The sequence below is a fragment of the Mesoplodon mirus genome, assembly GCF_964341445.2.
Source record: "Mesoplodon mirus genome assembly, chromosome: 16".
Classification (NCBI taxonomy): Eukaryota; Metazoa; Chordata; class Mammalia; order Artiodactyla; family Ziphiidae; genus Mesoplodon; species Mesoplodon mirus.
Genome location: NC_138992.1, coordinates 66,341,541 through 66,351,939, shown reverse-complemented (window position 1 = coordinate 66,351,939; position 10,399 = coordinate 66,341,541). Strand labels below are relative to the sequence as shown.

General features: G+C 40.8%; 1 long non-coding RNA gene across 2 annotated transcripts in view; it reads left to right on the top strand.

Annotated features, from left to right (window-relative positions):
* The first annotated feature begins 6,304 nt into the window (after positions 1-6,304).
* Positions 6,305-10,399, top strand: part of LOC309792238 — a 43,468-nt gene continuing 39,373 nt past the window's right edge. For both annotated transcript variants that reach the window (XR_014291649.1, XR_014291650.1), the window contains exon 1: positions 6,305-6,390. This is a non-coding gene — a long non-coding RNA (uncharacterized lncRNA). The remainder of the gene's footprint in view (positions 6,391-10,399) is intronic.

The following is a 10,399-nucleotide window of genomic DNA, read 5'->3' as shown; positions in this document are numbered from 1 at the left end:
GAGTTTGAAGTAATGCTGCAGGTAATCTTGTGCGTAGGGGTGCAGTAGAATGCTACCTTAAAAAATATAAAATATGATTTCTTCAAATTAATGGCTAATGGAATAAACACTAATACACATCTTAAAGCCAACAGCAGAAATTTATAATTTAGGATAATCTTATTAAAAAAACTTCCGGTTAGCGCAGTGTGCCAGTGGTCCACAGATTAAAATATAAAGAATGTTGCAAACTAAGCAATGGAAGAAAAACAGTAACTTTTGTGTAGTTCCCTCTATGTGTCACAAGATGGCAATAACACTTTAAATATTTACTTACAAAGTAAAACCATTTTTTTCTTCATTTGTGAACCTGAAACACTGATGAGTAAATAACAGCATTTATATAACCAGAAGCCTTCAGTGTAAGGACTTTTCATGCTAGATATTGACATGTCTATTATGTTGTTTTAGAAGCCCTAATTATGGGATCAGGAAAAGCCCTGGAAATTTTCCATTTTTAAACCAGGTTAAATGAAAAAAAGTAAGTTCCATTGAATCAAGGAGCAGTAATTGGCTCCTTAAACCTAACTAGTTACAAGAAAGGTACCAAAAGGCAAAGAAACCAATTTGCAAACCGTCTTCATTTTTGGAGGGAAGATATCTGCTCTGAAAAGGTAGGAACACCGTGCGAAAATGTACTTATCTTGTAAAATCCCCAAATCCGTGTTTTTATTTTCCAAAGTTTTAATAAAAAAGACAGTTCTACTCACTAAAAGGAAAATGTCATCATAAAATTGCCACCTTATTAACCAAGACACTGTCATGCATCAATTCTTTAGAAATAGGTACTTCATGGAGTTTAACCGTCAAGGCAGACAGCTCTCTCACTCTCTAGAGGACTTTAATAAGTCACTTATTACTTTATTTCCTTGCTGTTCATTCAACAGTATTTACTGAATATCCACTAGTGCCAGAGACTATACAGTGTTGTTTTCAGAAGGCAAACCTAGTCTAAAAAAAATTCATATATTACAAGTTAAAGACCTTATTTTGTGGCTTCTTATATACTACATTTCAGTTTTTTGTTCTCTATGGGGTGAAGTCAAAACATGTTTTATAAAACTAGGATCCATAAAATCGCCCCCATTTCACACTTAATTGTGAAGTGTTCAGATTCTGTTGATGAAATGAAAGGACTAGTATCAAACACTGGGGGGGAAATGGTTTTCAAATGTTAGGCAAACACCGTAAGCACCCAGGAGGGCACAGTAATGCTGGTGGCATGCATCACCACAGGATCAGTTTCGACAAATATCACCCAGGATACTTTGGGAAAGTTATGAGGCATTACCACTTAAAGAGGAACCAGAGCTTCTGCCCACCTGTCAACCTTGATAAATTGTGACCTTGGTCAGTGAGCAGACACAGGTAAATGCTGCCAAGAACAAGATGGGAGCTGCTCCTATCATTGATGTGGTGCAATCAGTTACTACAAAGTTCTGGGGAAGGGAAAGCTCCCGAAGCAGCCTGTCATCGTGAAGGCCAAACTCTTCAGCAGAAGAGCTGAGGAGATGATTAACAGTGTTGGCGGGGCTTGTTTCCTGGTATCTTGAAGCCACATGGTGGGAGATTCATTATACAAGTGCTTTTCAAAAAAAAAAAAAAATGTTGTCTTTGATGGGAAGTGATATTGCTGTACAATTTATACTGTTTGACTTACCATATTGAAATTATAACCTTGATAAAAGCAAGGAATTTATGTACTGTGGGACTCAACAGGGGAAAAGCAAGATTTAGCTAAATTTAAATCTTCACCTGGGTAGGATTTCAGTTGTTTTTGAATTCTTGTAAATTTGCATGCCCTGGACAGATTGGACTGTCCAGTCACTATTTGCCTTAATCTAGAATATTATTACTAATACTAGGATTAGGACAAATCCTAATTTGTCCTAAATTAATTCCCAAATCTTTTTCTTCACAAATGTAAAAGCAAACAAAGAATTAAAATTAAAAAATCTGTAGGTCATAGGTGAAACCTTTACTTATAATGGGTAATTTAAGGAGTTGAGAGAATTTCACAGCTTTGAACTGCATGGGTCCACATAAAGGGTGGATTTTCTTTTTTTCAATAAATACATACTATACTATACAATCTGCAGCTGACTGAATCAGAGGATGTGGAACCTTGGATACAATGGGTGGACTATAAAGCTATACTTGGATTTTTGACTTTAGGGAGGGTTGGCGCCCCTAAGGGTCAAGGGTCAACTATGCTTGTTTTTCAGGAACAGCAGCAGGTCCTAAAGGGGAGGCCCTCATAGTTATTTAGTACGCAGTGATTAGCACCTCTCCAGAAACCCAGCAAGGCAAGGAAGGGTATGAGAACTGGATGTACTAAAAAGTCTCCCCAGCTGCCCACCACCTGACACTTCAAAGAGAATCACTATCCACAGAGGAGCTAGTTATTGACAAGAATATACTATCCCTAAAGTATGTTAAAAACAAGTCTGACTACTAACTATGAAAATGAAGCTGTTTAGGGGCTTCTCTGGTGGTGCAGTGGTTAAGACTCTGCCTGCCAATGCAGGGGACACGGGTTTGAGCCCTAGTCCGGGAAGATTCCACACGCCGCAGAGCAACTAAGCCCGTGCACAGCAACTACTGAGCCTGTGCTCTAGAGCCCGCGAGCCACAACTGAGCCTGTGCTGTAGAGCCTGCAAGCCACAACTACTGAGCCTGCACGCCTAGAGCCTATGCTCCACTACAAGAGAAGCCACCACAATGAGAAGGCCGCGCACTGCAACAAAGAGTAGCCCCTGCTCGCCGCTACAAGAGAAAGCCCACGCACAGCAGCAAAGACCCAATGCAGCCAAAAATAAATAAATAAATAAATTTGTAAAATAAAATAAGCTTATAAAAATATCTTAAAAAGAAAATGAAGCTGTTTAAAGACCTGATATATTTTAAAGAAAACAGACTTTATTGCCCAGCAATTAAAATCATTTGAACTTATATTTTTCTACATAATTTATTGTGAGATGATCAATGTTAAATAAAATATTAATTTTCATCATTTGCTTTAATTCATTTCTTCTTGACCAATTCTTCATTTTCCCTTCCAAAATGTTGTATGCCACACCTCTGGAAAAAAAATCAGAAACCAACAGTGAAAATCAATCCATAACCAAAACTCGAAGAAAATCAAAACCTGACACACAAAGGCACCTTTAACAGGAAATGGCCTCAGCCCTTTGGAATTTATCAGGTACTTTCAAATTATCTCTAGATGCGGTTGCTTGACAAATCTTAATTACTTACTTGAGGCAATGAAGAAGTTTTAAACACCACTGCTAAGGACTTGAACATTCATCTGCAGGTACTTATATGCTGAAAAGAACATTTCACCCATTTTAATAAAAAACTGCATTATATTTGAATAATTCACATAATATATATTATTGGCATCTCAGTCTTAAATTATTTCTTCAAAGATACCCTCAGCTGGGTAAACGGCAAAAAGTAAGTCATCATTGTGCCAGTTACTAAACATTTTTGGTACTGCGCTTCAGGAACAATACCACAAACACATAAAAAAGCACACCATTTAACATTATAACTTTTGGTACCTTGTTATGTGTACAGCTGTCCTCCTGGTGGTTTTTTCACAGCCATCCTCTATGACAAGTTTTTGGAAAACATTTATCACAACGACCTTCATCTTCAACTCATAGGCTCTGCTGTACCTAGAAATTAAATATATTTCACTGTGAATTCTCATTTGTACTTGTATCTGTTTGTCTGGCATCTCATATGTAGTATGGTCCAGTAGGATTTTTTTCCCGTTCTTATCAGGAGCCATTAAAAAAAAAAAAAAGAAAACTTGCAATCTTCCTGACTCCCAATCAAATTTATAATAAAAACTACTAACATTAAGACTATATAGTGGAGTCATTTTCTATCTGTTAACACACCTCTGAAGGAACAAAAGAATGTGCTTGCTGCTTAATTATACTTCTTTTGGTAGTCAAACTGATAAGCCCCCAATTTTAAATATCTATAATGACTTGAGGATGTGTTAGTTCTTTTGACTGGTTAGGCCCTAATAATTCCATAAATGATCTTTCCAAGCTGGAAATGGATTCATTAGCATGGGCAAAAATGATGGATATATTTATGATGTTCTTTTACTGTGGCGGTACAGATTTTAAGACATGATGGTCCTAATGAGTACCCAACCATTGCTTTTCTGCCTCAGAGCTTGACAAGAATGAGATGAGCCAGGTTAAAGGTTAGATATATAAAAACAAGTGTGCAGACCTCTAACTAAGAGCATTATTATGGCAGATCTAATATAGTTTCAGAGCAGAGATACATTATGTTGACATCATTACTGGACACAGTCCTGTAGAATTAAGTCCCAAGTTGCCTGAAAGCATATTTATGTACTGCAAAGGGCATGGCCAGGGCCACAGATCATGTCCTACAGAACCCCAGGAGGATAAATCATTGAACTGGACAGCTACTGGAAATGATTTATGAAGACATATCAAATGTTGGGCCTTGCAAGACAATTTATCATTTTCAAGTCTTGAAATGCTTAAATATCTCACATAATATTAGGAACACATACTATTGGTTATGAATAATTCCAACTTGGAAAACTTCAGTTTAATATATGATTCATGGCACTTCTGACAACTATTGATACTTGCAAGTCCTATTTGTTTAAGGCCTAAAACAAAGAATGTTTAGGGATATGTATGTATAATAAAACTGCTATCCACCCTACTCCCCTCAAAAAACCGAGTCTGGGCACAAAATCCCAGATGATGGGCACTTCAGGATGGAAGGCATGGGACAGGAAGGAAGGAAGGACTGGGATAGGGAAGCAAACAGCTGTTACGGTATTGGTAATATCCCAGTTCTTAACTGGATCAGTGGGCTCTTGTGTATTTATTATGCTTAAGGACTTACGTACATTATCAAAACTTTGATAATCAAACATTTACTTTGTAAAATTTTTAAAAATACCAACACTTAGCAATGAAAATAGTATTCAAGCCACTTAGGCCTCAAAAAACGATGACTGTAATACCAAATATAAACTACTACCAGCCATCACATTTGCCTTGTTGACAGTTAACCGTTGGATTGTTTTAGATCAAACAACTTGTATTTCAAATTGGGGGGAGGAAACAAACAAACAAACGTATGACGATACCAAGTCCCATGGACGAGGTTCATTTATACCTTTGCTTTTGAAGAGGCAAAAGTTCTTCCAGTCTCCCAGCTCTTGACCGGTTTCTTCTGTATTGTATCCGGAAATACACATCTCTGTGACCCGAAGCATCTAAGGGTACAGCCGGCATTTACAGCCTCGGGGCCTCCTATACTGTACGGATTCTTCTCCAACTTCAATGCCACGTCTCCAGAGCATATTTACAAAGGAAGATCCGGGAACAAATGCCGACAACGCTCCACTGCGTCGAGACCAGAACTCATTGTTGGCAGGTAAACTGTGCTCTGTTAACAAATTTAAAAACCAATCACAAAGTCAGGTCAAGGTTGTCTTGAGGCCTAAGATCCCTTCCCCCGCTACAGAACGTTTCCTTAGTAAGGCTAAATGAGCGCCCATTTAAGGGACCCTGAAACCATCTAGGCCGCACACAAAGCTTTACTGGGGATACAAAAGGGCCCCGGCCAAGCCACCCGCCGCGCCTTCCAGCCGCCTCAGAACCAAGTGAATCGCAGAAGGCCCTTACTTAGTTTGAGCTGAGAACAGTCGAAATCGGCGCTTACTAAGTAGAAGGGTCAGCTAAGACAGGTAATGGCTACTCACAAAATGCGACTGAGCAGAAGGCGCGGAGGAAAGGTCGAGGCTGCGTCAACTGGGGAGGGGGAGAGGAAGGGGGCCTCCTGACATGACCTTGAGGCTGAGGCCGCGCCAACCGCTCCGCTGTGCCCGGCAGTGGACGGAGGGCACCGGGATGGAGGCCCCGGGCGCGGGACCCACAGAGCGGAGAGGCCCGAGGCGGACCCACGCGCTCTGGCTCAGAGCCGGGTTCCAGGCAGAAAAAAAGACGAGGATCTTACACCGCAGGGACTCCCCCCGACCCCCTCAAAGAGCCCGGCGACAGGCCCGCAGGCGCTGCCGCCCAGCCCGCAAGGCCGACGGCTCCCGAGGCGCCTTCCTTCTCCGGCGGCCCGGCCGAAAAGAAGGAACCGAGGCCGGGAGGGGCGCTCGGCGCTCCGGGCCTGGCCCCGCCCCTTCCGGCCCTGGCCCCGCCCCTGAAGCCGGCGCACACCGGCAGCGCCGCAAGTTTACGTGGCCGACAGAGGAGGCGCTTCGGAATTTCCATAGAGGCTTTCGAGGCTCCTGAGGACCTCGCTGTGAGCTCTCCCCTTGAGTATGTAAGTGATTAGTCTACCAGTTTGTCATGGATCCAAGCAAGCAGAAAATGCTCTAAAAAGAAAGGGTCTCCCGTTCCTAGTTATATTTGCTTGGTCTTATACTTCCTCTTGTAGTTCAGTACTTTAAAAAGTGGTGATATTGGACACCCCAATTTAGAGTAAGGGTATCTGGAATCGACCCCTTAACACACACAGAAGAACTAGTTACCAGAAAAAAAAGGAGCTGTTACATTTCCTCTATATTATAACAATAGCTATTGTTACTCGTTTGATTGATAGTAATAGTAGAGCGTTAAGAAAAAGCATCCATAAAGCAGTCACTTGCCTTGTTTTTATGAACATGTTATAATTTGCTGTTGATTTTTGTGCTTTGTGTTTTATTACGCTTGTTTCTCGCAATCACTGTATCTTGAGTCCTGGCTGCATAGCATTAGGCTTAGTGCTAGAGGAGACAGGCTGATGATCTTGTTTCCAGAAAGAATACATATGAAAGCATATAATTAAACAGTTGAATCCGTAAAAGACACATCATGCCTCCTGTAAAAACTGGAAGTTGATGACATATTTTAAGTCATTTAAAAATCAAAATGGAGTAACTATGGTTTCAGGCATTCAAAATTGAGTTGGGTGGACAGTGCTGGGTGTGGTTTCAGACATGTTCCTACATCACTGAGAACTTCAATTTTCTGCACTGTGTCCAACTCAGGACACCACCAGCTGTTTTCAAAACAGTATGTGCTAGCAGCTGCTAGCTGCAACCTTGTAGTCTCAAAGGTTACCCACTACCTATGGCAGCTATGTAATCATTTCAGCGCCCAAACAATCCATGTTTAGCAAGCACCCTAACTTCTTGCCAGCTCCAATCCTAATTCTTGACAAACAATTTATGTAATCTTATGGTTTTCTGCCTTTATGAGCTTCCCCCATTTTGTAGTGTGACAGAACACAGTTCAAGTGCTCCCTGGAGCTGTATCTCCCGGGCTGCAGCCCTAACACACCCCAAATAAACACCTCTTTATTTCAACCAGGTCTCTGTTCTTGGAATTCTTGGTTAACAAAATCCAAGAAATTGATACAAAATCCAGGGCAGAATATGTTTGCCTCAAAGAAACATGGTGTGAAAATCTAAACCTAGCAAAACAAATTGTGATTATACTCACTTTATCAAAGAATTCCTCTTTATGTGATAGGCTGGGACCTGGGACCCTTTAACGCAGTGCTTGCACCTGAAAGAAACTATAAGGGACTAAAAATAACTGCATACATGTGCAGTTGGGGCAATTATGAGTAATAAGATACAAATTGGCCACAAACCAACTGCCACTTCTGAGGTGCTGGGAGCAAAAAGCGTGATCCCTGCACAGGGCACCACCAAGGGGGTGGGCAGACCACCTAAGCCACGCCTCCTCACCAACCCACAGACCCGCCCCGGTTGTTATCCAGTTTAAGCTCCCCAGCAGCTCCTCTCTAGGAGCGAACAAGGGCATCTGTACTTCTTTCGCTCCCTTGTGCTGCAGCACAAGCCCCAATAAAGCCTTGCCTGAAATTCTCATTTGGACCCTTATCAATATCTCTTGATTAAAGAGTCCAAGAGCCCGGGTTGATAACATTTATATAAAGTTTTTGCTGAATGCTTTACAGGGACTTAAAATTCTTTGTTTGAAAAAGACCGCCAATATCATTAGCACTGAACTTTCCTCTGAACCCCTTCGTAGGGCTGGAGTGTGACACTGTGTGCAGGGCCTAATTGTGAAGCATATGATGGGTCATGGTGTAAGTTTTAGCCTTAAAAAATTATTAAAAACACATGATTAGAGTTTTCATTTTAGAAAAATAATTATGGAAGTTTAGAAAGAACATATGTGATTAGGTGATCAAGTTGTGAGTGAACCAGACCTCAAAGAAAAGCAGATGGGCCTTACCATCATGCCAGCCAAGCAGGACATGGCCAATGTTTACTTAGTACACAAGGGATGGAGTGAAGATAGGATGTCATATCCAAGAAGGCCAAGAGTAGGGGGGAAGAATTCTTTGTTTGGGGCCCCAAGTGGGCACTGTTTCTTTTGTTAAGTAGTGGCCTGGGCCTCAGCCTGCCATCACAGACTCCTGGACGGATATTACTTCCACTACCTAATTTTCAACGTGGGCAGCCACCTTTACCAGGCCTTTGCTGGGTGAGCAGGTGTGGCAGCCACTATTACTGATTTGTCAATAATTTCTTGGAAATGACACAAAAGCACAGGCCACAAAAGAAAAAAATAAATTGGACTTCACCAAGATTAAAAATTTTTGTGCATCAGAAGACACTATCAAGAGAGTGTCAAAGACAATCCACAGAATGGAAAAAAATATTTGCAAAGCGTATATCTGAAAAGGGATTAATATCCAGAATATATGAAGAACTCCTACAACTCAACAACAACAACAAATTTAACCCAGCTCAAAAATGGACAAAGGACATGAATAGACATATCTCCAAAGAAGATATACAAATGGCCAATAAGCACATGAAGCGGATGCTCCATGTAACTAACCATTAAGAAAATGTAGGGCTTCCCTGGTGGCATAGTGGTTGAGAGTCCACCTGCCGATGCAGGGGACACGGGTTCGTGCCCCGGTCCAGGAAGATCCCACATGCTGCAGAGTGGCTGGGCCCATGAGCCATGGCCGCTGAGCCTGCACGTCCGGAGCCTGTGCTCCGCAACGGGAGAGGCCACAGCAGTGAGAGGCCCATGTACCACAGAAAAAAAAAAAAAAAAAAAAAAAAAAAAAGAAAGAAAATGTAAATCAAAACTAATCTCAAAAAGTGAGATACCACTTCACACCCATTAGGATGACTATTATTTGAAAAACAATAGCAAAATAACAAGTATTAGAAAGGATGTGGAGAAATTGGAACCCATGCACCATTGGTGGTGAGAATGTAAAGTGGTGCAACCACTGTGGAAAACAGTATGGTGGTTTCTCAAAAAGTTAAACATAAAATTACCCTGTGATCCAGCAATTCCACTTCAGGGTATAGACCTAAAAAATAGAAAGCAGAGACTCAAATACTTGTACAACAGTGTTCATAGCAGCGTTATTCACAATTGCCAAAAGGTAGAAACAACCCAAATGCCATCAATGGATGGCCACACTTGCCCCACCTATCTAAAGTGGGTCTACTATAAAACATCCCCCTTTTTGTTTCCTTCATAATCTGTAATGACACTGTAAAAAAAAACATATACTTTGGCTGCCCTCACTGGAATATACATTCTGTGAGAGGAAAGACCTAATCTGTTTTGCTTACCTTTTTATTCCTAGTACCTAATACTTAATAAATATCCCCTGAATCCCTTGAATGTATAAATAAATGAATATGTGCTGATTTGGAAATTTTTTCAAGATATATTAAATTTTAAAAGCTAGATGCAGAAGGTATTTAGTAAAATCCCATTTTTGGTTAAATAAAAAGAACATGCATTTACATGACTATACATAAAATATTTTTGAGAGGTAACAGAAGAAACTTTACAGTGCATGCCTCTAGGGAGTGAAACTTGGGGCTTGTGGGGAAAGTGATATTTTAATTTTTTATTGTATACCATTCTCTACTGTTTGGATTTTTACTATGTGTATGCAATTTTATAATTAAATTAAATCAAGTTGAAAAATTATTAAAGTAGTACATTTTCTTTTCTGACTGAAAAATATACCATTTCTAAGACTTGCCCCCTCAGCCATCATTCCCTGACTGGCATCATAACAAGTGTTTGGTTCTCCAGCAAGGAGCACATCCTTGGGGGTTGCTGGTCTCCAAGTTGCTGAAATGAGTTAACGCTGTCAGTTGCAAATACAACTAAAACCACTTCAAGGGAAAAGTGTCATGGTTTAAAGATGATATAGTGGTTTATCAAAAGTAACTTTTTTTTTTTTGGCCACGCCATGCCGCATGCAGGATCTTAGTTCCCTGACCAGGGATTGAACCCGTGCCCCCTGCAGTGGAAGCGCAGAATCTTAACCACTG